A 14,652-nucleotide genomic window follows, 5' to 3' on the forward strand; every position below is an offset into this window, starting at 1 on the left:
AACCTGTGTCACATGATGCAATCATGCCGCCACAGCGGGACACTAGACGACGAAAGAAAGTTTCAAACGATGTGCTACGACGTACGATTCTCAGCGGGGTTCTGGATCGCAGTAGTGTGTCAGACACAACGATATCGTAACGATATCGCTAGAACGTCACGGATCGTGCCGTCGTAGCGATGAAAATTTCACTGTGTGACGGTACCCTTACTCTCTCTTTGACAACCTACAATCTGGCTTCTGTCCCCACCATTCCACTGAGACTGCCCTAACCAAAATTACTAACGACTTATTTACAGCCAAAGCTAACAGACAATTCTCTATGCTCCTCCTCCTAGACCTGTCCTCTGCCTTCAACACAGTTGACCACTGCCTCCTACTACAGATCCTCTCTTCCTTTGGGGTCAAAGACATTGCCCTATCTTGGATCTCCTCATACCTTGCCAACCGCACATTTAGCGTTTCCTACTCCCATACTACCTCTTCATCTCGCCCCCTCTCTGTTGGTGTCCCTCAAGGCTCTGTCCTAGGACCCTTACTCTTCTCAATCTATACACTCGGCCTGGGACAACTCATAAGGTCCTATGGCTTCCAGTACCATCTATATGCCGATGACACTCAGATCTACCTCTCTGGCCCAGATGTCACCTCTCTGATCTCCAGAATCCCAGGGTGTCTATCAGCCATATCCTCCTTCTTCTCCTCTCGCTTCCTCAATCTCAATGTGGACAAATCTGAACTAATTATCTTTCCTCCATCTCGCATATCTTCCCTACCTGATCTATCTATCAAAATAAATGAAATTACACTTTCCCCTGTGCCCAAAATCCGCTGCCTCGGAGTAACCCTTGACTCTGCCCTGTCCTTCAAACCGCACATCCAAGCTCTCGCCACCTCCTGTCGCCTCCAGCTCAAAAATATTTCCAGAATCCGTCCTTTCCTCAACCCACACTCTACCAAAATGCTCGTGCATGCCCTAATCATCTCCCGCCTCGACTACTGCAACATACTCCTCTGTGGCCTACCTTCTAACACTCTCGCACCCCTCCAGTCCATCCTTAACTCTGCTGCCCGACTAATTAATCTCTCTCCTCGCTACACTCCTGCTTCCCCTCTTTGCAAATCCCTTCACTGGCTCCCAATTTCTCAGCGTATCCAGTTTAAACTACTAACACTGACCTACAAAGTATTCCATAATCTTTCTCCTCTGTATATTTCCACACTAATCTTTCAATATCTTCCCTCACGTAATCTCCGGTCCTCCCAAGACCTCCTTCTCTCCTCCACATTTATTCGCTCCTCAACCAATCGCCTCCAAGACTTCTCCTGAATATCACCCATCCTCTGGAATTCAGTGCCCCAACACATCCGGTTATCCACTACTTTTGGATCCTTCAAAAGAAACCTGAAAACCCATCTCTTCAAAGAAGCTTACATCCTGTAAAGACCACACAGCCACCTCAACACCATTGGAGCTACTTTACCTTACTTTACGGTATGTATAAATCCTCTGTTTCCAAACAATGTTTTGTGTTTAATGGTCTTACCCATTGTGAAAATTAGCTAATTAAATGGTTAGTAAACTTCGACATAATTTAGGCTTATTTTAGAATATTTTATGGAATCGAACATCAAAGCCATCGCATGTCTTTAATGTTTGAGGAATCATGGCATATTATTTCTCTAATTGTAGTTTTGGCCCAGAGAACACTGTAATGTGTTAATTTTGTAGGGTGAAAAAATTCTCTTTTTTCTTTTAGCTTCCTTGCCACTGGACTATCATATGCGGCACTGCATTTAGAGTTTTTACTTGGCAAATAGACAATTTCGGGAATTGTGCGGGATACATGCACGGAAATATGGAGAAGACTCCATCAAGAGGTGATGCCTGAGACGAAAATGTCCGATTGGTTACGTATTGCCCAAGGATTTCAGGACACCTGCCAGTTTCCGCACTGTATTGGGGCTCTGGACGGAAAGCACATCCGTGTGTGTAAGCCGCCGGGATCAGGGACCCAATTCTATAATTATAAACAGTTTTTCTCTGTAGTGCTGTTTTATCTAGTCGACAGCAACTACAGGTTTATAATTGTAGATATTGGGGCCTATGGGAGAACTGGAGACTCTCGAGTCTTTAGTTCTTCCATTATGGGTCGGCGGCTGCGCAACAATGATTTGGATGTCCCACCCCCAAGTAACCTACCAGGGGCGAATTTGGAAGCGGTGCCTTACATGATGGTAGCAGATGAGGCGTTTCAATTATCAAGGAACGTCATGAGGCCATATCCATGGAGAGGCCTGGACTACCGGCGTCGAATTTTTAATTTGCGCCTTTCCCGTGCCCGCCGTCTGGTAGAGTGTTCATTCGGCATTCTCACTGCAAAATGGCGGATACTTCAGTCCGCAATACAAGTGAGTGAAGGCAATGTCAATGGTGTAATCAAAGCATGTGTTGTTCTTCACAACTTTACTAGATACCATGATTGCCCATCATCTGCTGCTGTTGAAATTGATTATGCTAATACTGTCTTGACTACTCCACGTGTTCTTCCTTCTCGTCGTCAGCCCTCAGGCCTAAAAGTTTGTGAAGTGTTAACAAATTATTTTGTGTCACCAGAGGGAGCGACTGATTGGCAAGACAATGCTGTTGTGCTTTAAAGTTTAGTTATATTGTTAGTTAATAAATAGCATAATGTTCATGTTTGAATTGTGTAGCATGTTTCTCCTTTTCCCTATAAAAAAATTGTTAAGTTGCCACATCATCTTTTTAGTCCGAAGAATACATAACACTCATATTTGGAAAAACATTTTTACTGCTCAAAGCATATATATATTTGCCAAAAACATATTGCCATCATATGTAATTGTAGGCATATTAACCAGAGTAAACCTTAAACCAGAACATGCCAATGGCGCAAATAACTTTTCACATTAAAAAGCATAAATGACCTGCTGAAACATTTGTTACAGAAATTACAGGTTCTGGTAGGTTGGGGGTGGCGATGGTGATGGCGGGTGTCCATCATGTGCTGAACTTGGCCTAGGTGGTGGACCAACCAGACTGTCAACCTTTGGTATGGCAGATATATATATGTAGGGTGTTGTTGCAAGTTTCTATCCTGTGTGTGAGGTAAAACTTGATGTTGAGGGTAGAAGGGCATAAAGTCCTGTGTACTGTATTGACCCATTTGGTCATACCCCCGAATATGGCCATGTCGAGCAGACACATGTTGGGACCAGCCTCCAAACATGTGTCTGTTCAAGTGGTCAGATTGGGCATTTGCTGGATATTCATTAATTGGCCTGTTTTGGTGTTGTTGGGTGTTTTGGGCAGGCTGTTGTTGTGGAGCTATACGTGGCAAGGGTGGTGCTGCAACTGTTTGGTTTTGTTCCTGTGGAAGGTCTTGCACTGCCAGAACATTTGTAGGTGACATTTGCCACCGTTCTAGGTAGTTGAACACATGAGTGGGGTTGTTTGGGGGTGTTGCCGCATCAATAACAATTTGTAGACAACCTCTGGTCCGCAGCCTGAGCGAGCGTGGAATGGGGCGTAAATAGCGGGCAAGACTGCGGAAGTACGCTTCCTCCCCATCGTCATGTGCAGCCCTTGACAAATAGTCCAACACCCCTGTATCCACTTGCCTCCTGGTGCCAGGGTTAGAAGCCACCCTTCTGCGCCGACCACTGTTTGGTCTTGTAGTAGGCTGCGGTGATGTATCCAGAGCCAAGGTTGGACTGCTGCTCTGGCCTCCTTCCTCAACCTCTGGATTGGCCTCCTGTGTGGCAGAAGACGCTGCTGCTGGTTGTGGTGGTGGTTGGTTGCTGCTTGGTGCTTGCCCTGATGGTCCAGCCATTTCGGAACCTTCACCAACGGGGTCAATCACCAACTCCGAGTCAGATGCAGTCTCTCTTTCTGTCAGATTGGACTCTGTTCTGTATTTCACAAATGATTTTAGAGGAAAAAATTAGAAACATATTCACGTTAGAAGATGTGTAAAAGATTTTGGGACATGCATGCACTTACGGTCTGAGCTCCATCACCGGTGCAAGAAAATTCAGCTGATCAAAATAAAGATATTTCCTTTTTTTGGGTGCTGCATCACCACTCCGCCCAGAAACTTGACGTTCACGCCGGTATTGATCCCGGCAACTCTGCCAGCGTCTAGTGACATCATTCACTGCAAAGAATCAAAAGTTGTTTTGGGACTAACAAATAATAATAAATAATCTTTATTTTTAGATACCGATAACATATTTTGCAGTTTTTTAAAGACATTATCATTGCTGTCACCAATGGGGCTCCCAATCTAAATTCCCTAGCAGTATGTCTTTGGATTGTGTGAAAAAAGCGGAGTGCCCAGAGGAAACCCACGCAAACACGGAGAGAACATACAAACTCTTTGCAGATTTTGTCATTGGTGGGATTTGAACCCAGGACTCCTATCCACTGAGCCACCATGCTGGCCAAGCACATAACTCCAACAGGTCCAGGGTTTGCAATCACACACAGGCCCTGGAGCCTAAGGGGACATAAAACTCCCTTGGTAATATATGAAAGGACTATAGCTACTATATTTGAACCATATTGGTGTGTCTTGTTAATGTTTTTGTAGCCTCAACCAAGAGCTTTGAACATTTACATCACTCATAAACACACCACATATGATGTGTTCATGCCTATTTTTCTCCGGAACCCAATATAAAAGCCCATTTTTTGGTAAAGGATGGTACTTACAAATTTCTTGCTGAACCTCTTGAGGTCGCTCATCAAAATCGGGGAACATGTGGCGACAGATTGCCCTCCATGCTGCGTCTTTACGTGCACGGTCCGCATAATGTGCGTCGCGTTGGTCCCATAATTCTGGTCTATCATGGATCAGAGCAATCAGCATCTCAACATTTATATGCCTGGCCATGCTGCTACACAGTACACTCCATGGAGGCATGCTTCCTGCTTTGCAATCCAGCGTGGGCCATAAATTAGCATGCCAAAGCTTCCTGATAATGGATGATTCAATTTCCTGTCACCTGGAGAAGTCTTCCGTATTTCTCGCAATGCACACGCATGGTCCGTGTGTAATCCGATTTTTTCTCGCACCCATAGACTTGCATTGGCGAGTCTCGGCCGAGATACGCTGACAATCGCAGCATGCTGCGATTTCACTCGGATCCTGAATACGGTGGAGAAAATATCGGATGATGGGAGCTGCACCATAGATTAACATTGGGCCGAGTGCTATGCGATTTTTTATCGCATAGCACTCGTCCGTATTACGGTCTAGTGTGACCCCGGCCTAAAGAAGAGAAAATGGTGGTTATACAAGGCAGTTCTCTACTGAACAGGTCAGGTGTTATAACTAATGAGTTTTTTGACACCTGACCTGTTCAGTAGAGGTCTGCATTGTATTTCCACCATTTTCTCTTCAGACTGCCACACTAGGCACAGACAAAAAGAGATTATGGAGATACATGTAATATTTTTTGGCCCACCTCATATCTGTATACTAAAGACACACAAAGATGAATTTTTTTTTTAACTACTGGAGATATGATGTGGCCCAAAAAGTAAGTGTGTGGCGAAGTTTCTTGGCGCACGGTGTGTGTTGCCGCCGGCGGAAGACACAATAAACCAAACATAATTGTGGCAAATCAAACTTTTTTTATTTTGTTAACAACTCAAAAAATTATTTTTTACTGCGCCGGCTTGGGGTAGAGTGATGTAAACGGGGGGTGTGAAGCACTAAGGCCTGGCTAACCGTGGACGACGCAGAGGTGGCAGGAGAAGGGGCAATTAAACTGGAAGGGTCTGGAAGTTCGGGTATGGGGCTTAACATATGAGAGGCTTGAGACGCACTGGAAGGGTGAGACAAACCTGACATTACAGACACATTGGGAGGTGAAGGGGGAGAAATGCTAAGAGTCCTTTGTTTAGTTTTTTTCTGTGTTTTCTTTTTAGTTTGCCTGGTTGTGGGAGGTGTTGGTGGGCTCATATGGCGTGGTGTGGTGGCGGGTGACCTGTCAGGATCCGGCTGCACTGTGTCAGAGTCCTCAGTGCTCGTAGATCGTGCAGCCATGCCAGAGTCCATAGTGCTCGTAGAGCATGCAGCCATGCCAGAGTCCATAGTGCTCGTAGAGCGTGCAGCCATGCCAGAGTCCATAGTGCTCGTAGAGCGTGCAGCCATGCCAGAGTCCATAGTGCTTGTAGAGCGTGCAGCCATGCCAGAGTCCATAGTGCTCATAGAGCGTGCAGCCAGGCTAGAGTCCATAGCGCTTGTAGAGCGGAAGGCCATGCCAGGGTCCTGCTGCATCGTGGTGGTGGCGGTACAGAAGGCCATGCCAGGGTCCTGCTGCATCGTGGTGTCAGTGGAGGAGCTCCAAGCAGGAGCAGCGGAAGTCATGGTGGTGGCAGTGGGATGTCCAACTGCACTCAGCATGGTGGTGGTGCTGTAGTGGTGTCCGGCTGTGGAAGGAATTGAGGTAGCCGTGCAGTGGGATGCAGCAGAGGTCGACATTGTGGTCAAGCATGACAGTGAAGGCACAGGTGGATATGCCCCCACTGTCTGTTGGAAATACCGTCTCTGCTGCATAGCCTGCACGTAAGCAGCATTGCAGGCCTGCATGACACTCAGCTGGAGATCAGGAGTAAGGTGTTCCGACATGCCCTGCTCAATTTGGTTAAGAAAATGGTGTGCTGGCCTCTGGAGGTCGGCTTTCACTTGATCAAGGCTTTTGCTGACCTCCTGGATACGTGCATTCAAGAGGCTATGTGACACATCCATTCGGTCACCCAAAGCCTTGATTGCTTCGTGTAAAACCGAGCTCAAGTGCAAAAACTCGGGTATGAGTGACCTGTCCGAAGCCCTCTGCCGCTGCCGGGAGGAGCCCAAAAAAAAAGGGGCAGTGGAAGAGGACTGCGAAAGGGGAAGACCTGATGGACCAGCTCCCTGGTCTCCAGTTAGTGTGGAAGGCCCACTTGCTGCTGCACTGCTGGATGGCTGGGACGGGTCCGTGGCTGTCGGATGAAGGACTGCTCCAGAACCTGGGCCAACAGTAGTGCTGTATGTGCTGTGAAAAAAAGAAAAAGAAAATTACTATCAAAAATTTTACAGACACAAAATCCTGTGGAATGTAAAAATACAGATTATGGCAATACAATACAACCTAATGCACGTAATAAATACTTACGTTCTCTGGGCAAGGACCGGTCTTAAAAATACCAGAACTCGATGGTATTTGTATCTTCTGATCCTTGCTCCTGTACCACTGGGAACATGGCTCTCTTGACGCAGGTCCTTGTTGAAGCGGTCCTTCATCGAACGCCAACGTGTTTTGACTTTGGATACTGTTAAAAAAAAAATGGTGGTCAGAAAAAGTACTTTTGGCCGTGCTCACACAACTGTGTGTGATGAGAGAAACTCCTGAGCGTTTTTTTCATCACATACAGTCGAGTGAGCATCAATAAGATCATCCTCCCGTTGTGAAACCTAAAATTTAAAGAAAGTCATTACAGTTTGCTCAATTAACAGAAGGAAAAGAAAGAAAAAAGATGCTGAGAAATGGCATGAATAGTAAAGTCAACATACAAAAGGATTCCACAAGAAAAAAGTAAAAAAATAAGAATGGAAAGAAAGGAAGATTCAAGAATATTACACTGAGGACAGTCAGCCTTGTATACGTACCCGCTGCCGTCTTTCCACCGGACCTTGACTCCGCTGCTCCTGCCCTGTCTCTGCCGCAGTAGAAGAAGAGCTCTAAAAAAAGAAAAATTTAAATTGTCACATGTGTCGATGTGACAGTGAATACTTACCAATCTGACGAGGCAAGTACTCACCTGACTGACATGCTCCACTTCCGACTGTCCTGGCCGAAACTCCTCACCAGATGAAGAATCCGAAGACATTCTGATGAATGTAGAAAGAAAGAAATTGCAGAAATTAGGACATGTAGAGACAGAAAATAGAAAATAAAGGCATTGGCTAGGATATACTCACATTGTTCTGAGGCTTGTTTGCTCCAAGGTGCTGTCGTCCGTCTGCTCTGCTTGGCTGTCTGCTGTGGGCCGTCTGCTCTGCTTGGCTGTCCGCTGTGGTCCGTCTGCTCTGCTTGGCTGTCTGGTGAGAAGTGACCTGCAACTGTCCACACCCTCCCTTTTATCACCTTGATGGTGGGGGGTGGCTTATCAGTGTCTAGACATGTTTTTCTCAATTGAAACGCATGCGTTCAAAAACGCAACCAAACGCATGTGCTAAAAAACGCATGCGTTAAAATAGACAGCAATGCGTTTTTTGGTCGCAATCCTTGCGCAATCGACCGCATGCGTTTCCTGGCGGCAAATAGACGCCTCTAGAAATTAATACATGTTGCATTTCCGCGCCAAGCCTCAAACAACGATACGACGCTTGTGTCGTCAAATGCATGCGTTTTTATTGTTAAATATAGGAAAACACGACGCATGCGTTTATATGCGGTACAAACGCTGCAGCAACAAACGCAAATGTGAAACCAGCCTTATACTACAGGGTCTGCCTATGGGATGCTGCCTTTTACTACAGGATCTGCCTATGGGGTGCTGCCTTATACTACAGGGTCTGCCTATGGGGTGCTGTCTTATACTACAGGGTCTGCCTATGGGGGTGCTGTCTTATACTACAGAGTCTGCCTATGGGTGCTGCCTTGTGCTATAGAGTCTGCCTATGGGGAGTGCATTATACTATATTGAGGACTATCTGGTGCATTATACTATATGGAGGCCATCGTACAGTGTGGGGATTACAGTGAGGGGGCCATCGTACAGCGTGGGGATTACAGTGAAGGGGCCATCATACAGTGCTGGAGCCATCAAACAGTTTGGACGCTGCGAAGGGGTAAGTGTGCTGTGTGGGTGGTACTATACAGTAAGGGAGCATTATACTGTGTATAAGAGAGCATCATACTGTGTATAGGGGAGCTGTACAGGGGGGAGACTCTGGACATTATTCAATGTGAAGTGGGCACTTATTGTTATAGGGGAACTCAGGTTACTGTGACTATCAAGGGGCACACATGGCAATATTACTTTCTAGTGGGCAAAATGTGGGCTCTGTTTTCTAGGGCACTTGCACCCGGCATTACTATATTATAGAGGGGTACTTTTGAATTTAGAGAGCACAGAGAATCACACAGCAGGTGCAGTAATAGGGACACATAGGGCAGGAGCGGCTCAGTCTTGGGGTATCGGGTGCAGTAATAGGGACACATACGGCAGCAGCGGCTCAGTATTGGGGTATCAGGTGCAGTAATAGGGACACATACGGCAGCAGTGGCTCAGTATTGGGGTATCAGGTGCAGTAATAGGGACACATACGGCAGCAGTGGCTCAGTATTGGGGTATCGGGCAGTAATAGGGACACATACGGCAGCAGCAGTGGCTCAGTATTGGGGTATCAGGGGCAGTAATAGGGACACATACGGCAGCAGTGGCTCAGTATTGGGGTATCAGGTGCAGTAATAAGGACATACACAGCAGCAGCGGCTCAGTATTGGGGTATTAGGAGAAGTAATAGGGATACATATGGCAGCAGCGACTCAGTATTGGTGTATCAGGTGGAGTAATAGGGATACATACGGCAGCAGCGACTCAGTATTGGTGTATCAGGTGGAGTAATAGGGACACATACGGCAGCAGCGGCTCAGTATTGGTGTATCAGATGGAGTAATAGGGACACATATGGCAGCAGCGGCTCAGTATTGGGGTATCAGGTGCAGTAATAGGGACACATACAGCAGCAGCGGCTCAGTATTGAGGTATCAGGTGCAGTAATAGGGACACATAAGGCAGTACCGGCTCAGTATTGGGGTAGCAGGTGCAGTAATTGGGACACATACAGCAGCAGCGACTCAGTATTGGGGTATCAGCAGGATGAGGAGTTTGTGCAGGTTGAGAATAGATGGGGCTGGAATATAAGAAGTGAAATGTGTCTTTGTTGTATTCTCTGCAGGTGAGTCATTGCTGGAAGAAGTTGTCATGTTGGTCTGGGCCAGATGGCAAATACGGGAAAAGTGAACGATTTCATCAGCGAACATCAGCGGTAAGTCATTATCTGTAACTGTGATGTGATTTCTTATATGTTCCATAGGACTGGTATCTACCACTGACCATATGGCGGTAATATCCATGTTGGACTTTATATAGAAATTATCTTCAGTAACAGCGCAGTCATCTGCTGAGGTTCTCCTCCACTATTAGGGCGCGTCGCCCAGTTGTAATCAAGGTTACCTGGTTAGGGGCCCACTCAGAAGCTTCGCCCCCCCTTGAACCAAAACCCTAGCTACGCCTCTGCCTGATCTCAATCCTTTTGAAAATTTATGGGCAAAGCTGAAAAGACAGGTGCCAGCAAGGCGACCAACAAACCTGGATCAGTTACACTAGTTTTGTCAGGAAGAATGTGCCCAAATTTTGGCCAACTATTGTGAGAAGCTTGTGGAAGGATATACCAAACATTTGACCCAAGTCATTCAGTTTAAGGGCAATGGCACTAAATACTAATGAAATGTATGTAAACTTTTGTCTTTGCAGTAAGTAATAAAAATGCCTCAAAGCATTCTCTGTCTCATTATTCTGCCATTTGGCAAATATTAATAATTATGATAATCCTAACTGACCTTAAACTGAAAAAGTTTGTTCTGATTTCATGTCAGATATTGAGAAAAACATGCAGATGTGTCTTTTTATATAGAGTATGTAAACTTCTGGTTTCAACTGTATTTAAAAAAAGCAAAACACAAAAAAACAGAGGGTTATATCTAGCCTAGTAAACCCCTATGAAGCACATCTAATACTAGATTTTACAAAAAATAATTAATACATTGTTACATAGATATGTTAGCCCTAATGAGGCTGATGTACTTACTTTGAAGAGGCTATGTTTGAAAAGGTGAAGAATATTGATGCTAACATTAGCTATTTATTAGTGATGAGCGAGTGTACTCGCACGCTCGGGTGACCTCCGAGTATTTATGACTGCTCGGAGATTTAGTTTTAATCACGGCAGCTGAATGATTTACAGCAGGGGTGTCAAACTGCATTCCTCAAGGGCTGCAAGCAAACAGGTCATGTTTTCAGGATTTCCTTGTATTGCACAGGTGATCATTTAATCACCTGCACAGAATGATTCCAGCACCTTGTGCAATGAGAAGGAAATCTTGAAAACACGCGTGGTTTGAGGCCCTCGAGGAATGCAGTTTGACACCCCTGATTTACAGCTATTAACCAGGCTGAGTACATGTGGGGGTTGCCTGGCTGCTAGAGAATCCCCACATGTAATCAAGCAAGCTAGTAGCTGTTAATCATTCAGCTGCTGGGATGAAAACTAAATCTCCGAGCAGTCATAAATACTCAGAGACCACCCGAGCGTGCTCTGGAAAACCCAAGCAATGAGTACACTCACTCATCACTACCATTTATGAGTTTTTGAGGGACAAATTTTCATGTAAAACGAGAACATATTCAAAAAGGATTATACAGCCATTATGAGAATAATTTTCAAAGTAAGTAGACCAACCTCATCAGGCCTTACAGTTCCATTTAAAGAGGTTGTCCACTATTCAGACAACCCCATCTGAATCCTTACGTTTGTCCCAGTAAAATGACACGTACTGTACACTTGCCTCCAGTGCCAGTGTTGTTCCAGCAGTATTTTCACTGGTTCTCCTAGGAGAGTAAAGCATCTGCTAATTGGCCACAGGGATTGTGTGACATAACAATCTCACACAATCCCTGTGGCCCATCAGCAGCTGCTTCACTCTCCCATGGACGATTCACATACATCTAGAGGAAGTGAGAGAGCAGCAGCTTTCACTTTCTCTGGATGTATGTGATTTTTCTGAAGGACTGGAGAATGAAACCAGCACTGATTGGATGCAGGGATTGTGTGCAGGGTCGGAGAATTCTCCGGTGGGCCAAATCAATGACATCTGCTGGCATACAAAATCGACAGTTGGCTAGGGCCCCCACTGCCCCTAGCCAGTGGCGTGTTGCTAATAGTGGCACACCACGCAGCTGCTATGGGGCCCGTGAGCCAAGGGGGCCCACCTGGCACCAGCAGAACAGCAGCGGGTGACGGGACGCAGAAGCCGGCTGCTGCGACTAAAGCCTTTGCCCGCTACTAAAGAGACATGAATATTCACTGCATTCCACGCCCATGGGCGTGGAATGCAGTGAATATTCATTTCACTTTAAAAGCAGGCAGCAGGGTCAGCGTCAGCACCCAGGCTAGTGCCAGGGCCCTGAGCAGGTGGGGGGCCTACTCGCCATAGGGGACACAGGCGTACTATGGGGGCCAGAGCCCACGAATGTGCCCCCCACGTGAGCACCCTCTTCTGAATGTGACGGTCAGGTCAGAGAGCGTGATGATGTCACGTCTGTGTGACCTGTGCCTGAACAGTCACAGTGCAGAGAGCCAGAAGATCTTGACGGTGAGGAGTCTGGAGCAGAGCAGAAGCCAGTGAGGAGAGGTATGTTTTATGTTTGGAGCATTATATATAGGGTCCATCATACACCCAGAGCATCATATGTAGGGCTCATTATACCAGGAGCATCATATATGGGCATATCATACACTGGAGCATCATATCTAGGGCCCATTATACACTGGAACATAATTTATGAGGCCCATTATACAGTAGAGCATCATATATGGGGCTCATTATACATTGGAGCATCATATATGGGGCCCATTAGACACTGGAGCGTCATATATTGGGCCATTATCTATATATATAATTGTCTAAGGGTTTTTCCGTCTGTCTGTCTGTCTGTCCTGGAAATCCCGCGTCTCTGATTGGTCGAGGCCGCCAGGCCTCGACCAATCAGCGACGAGCACAGCATGGCGACGATGATGTCATAAAGGTTGCCTCGACCAATCAGCGATGGGCACAGTATCGACGTAGATGTCATAATGGTTGCCATGGCGACGATGATGTCATAAAGGTTGCCTCGACCAATCAGCGACGGGCACAGTCTGCCGCGAATTCTGGAATCATCATTGTCCATATACTACGGGGACATGCATATTCTAGAATACCCGATGCGTTAGAATCGGGCCACAATCTAGTGACATTATATGGGTCCATCAAACACTGGAGCATTATATATGGGGCACGTTATATATAGAGCATTACATGGACCCATCATACACTGGAGCATAATATATGTGGTCCATTATTTATGGAGCATTATATGGGCCCATCATACACTGGACCATCAGATATGGGGCCCATTATATATGGAGCATTATATGGGGCCTATTATTTATGGAGCGATATATGGGGCTCATCATATTCTGGATGGAACATTATATGGGACCCATTATGTATGGGGCTCATTATACTATACGGAGCATTATATGGGGCTCATTATACTGTTTAGAGCATTATATGGGGCCCATTATACAATGGAGCATCATTTATGGAACCCATTACACACTGGAGCATTATATGGGCCCATTAAAAACTGGAGCATCATATATGGGACCCACTATATATGGAGCATTATATGGGCCCATCATACACTGGAGAATCATATATGGGGCCTATTATATATGGAGCATTACATGGGCACATAATACACTGGAGCATCATGTATAAGGCCCATTATATATGGAGCATTATATGGGCCTATCTGTCAGGACTCTGAACATTTTTTACCTTTTGTGCATTACTGCCCTTTTCCAAGATGGCGTCTTGGGTCTAATGTGCACTGTGTCTTCCTGCTATAAAACTCCACCCCAGCCTTCAGTCTGTGCTAGAGTATTCTGCCTTGCATCCAGCTCCTGACCTCTGATTACACCCTGGCTATATACCTGCTCCTGTGAACCTGTGTGGTGATCCTGCTACTCTGCTCTGAGTTCCTGCTACATACACCAGTTTCCAGTCCAGTAATCCTCCTTCATCTGCTGCTCATGTTTACTTCCATCTGCATTTGCTGGACATGTAAGCTGTTTCTGCTCTGCAAAAACCTGAGACTATTAACCAGACCTCCCTGGTTGAGCTAAGATATGATTTGACCTGCCTTATATGCTTATCTATCTGTGTTTGGACTAAGACAAGGATTTATTCGTGTCAAGTATCCTCAAGAATAACTGTGCTTCATAGACTTTCTGCTTGATTGCATTTTCCTCTGAAGCTCCCTATAGACTGCTAAGCTGCGTTTAATATTTACACCAAGTGTTGTGGACTTGAGTTTCTCTCTGCACCTGTTTGAATCACCATGTGATAATATAGACTTTACCACTTATAAAACTGTGTCCTATAGTTGTCTTTTTCCACGCAAAGAGTCTCCTGAGTTATCCTCTATAATTATTACAGGATACTCTAGCCATAAAAAAAGGAGACTGCTGGTACAATGACTGCAGAAAGCAGACTAGAGCAGGTGTTTTCCATAATTAGATCACTGCAGAAAGATGTGGAAGGTCTGAAAAAGACGTTTGGAAGCTTTGAACACAATCAACAAGTGTTTGGACAGACTTTGCAGGACTTAAGCACCCGCATGGCAGCCCAGGAAAACAAACTTGCTGGCATAGAGTCCCAGTATGGACGGGCTTTTCAGGACATAAGCACGCAAATAGCTGCACAAGTGACTTTACCCTCTGAGCAACCGCCACCAGCTAGCCCATC

Source organism: Ranitomeya variabilis, chromosome 5, assembly GCF_051348905.1.
Source record: "Ranitomeya variabilis isolate aRanVar5 chromosome 5, aRanVar5.hap1, whole genome shotgun sequence".
In the NCBI taxonomy this organism is placed as follows: Eukaryota; Metazoa; Chordata; class Amphibia; order Anura; family Dendrobatidae; genus Ranitomeya; species Ranitomeya variabilis.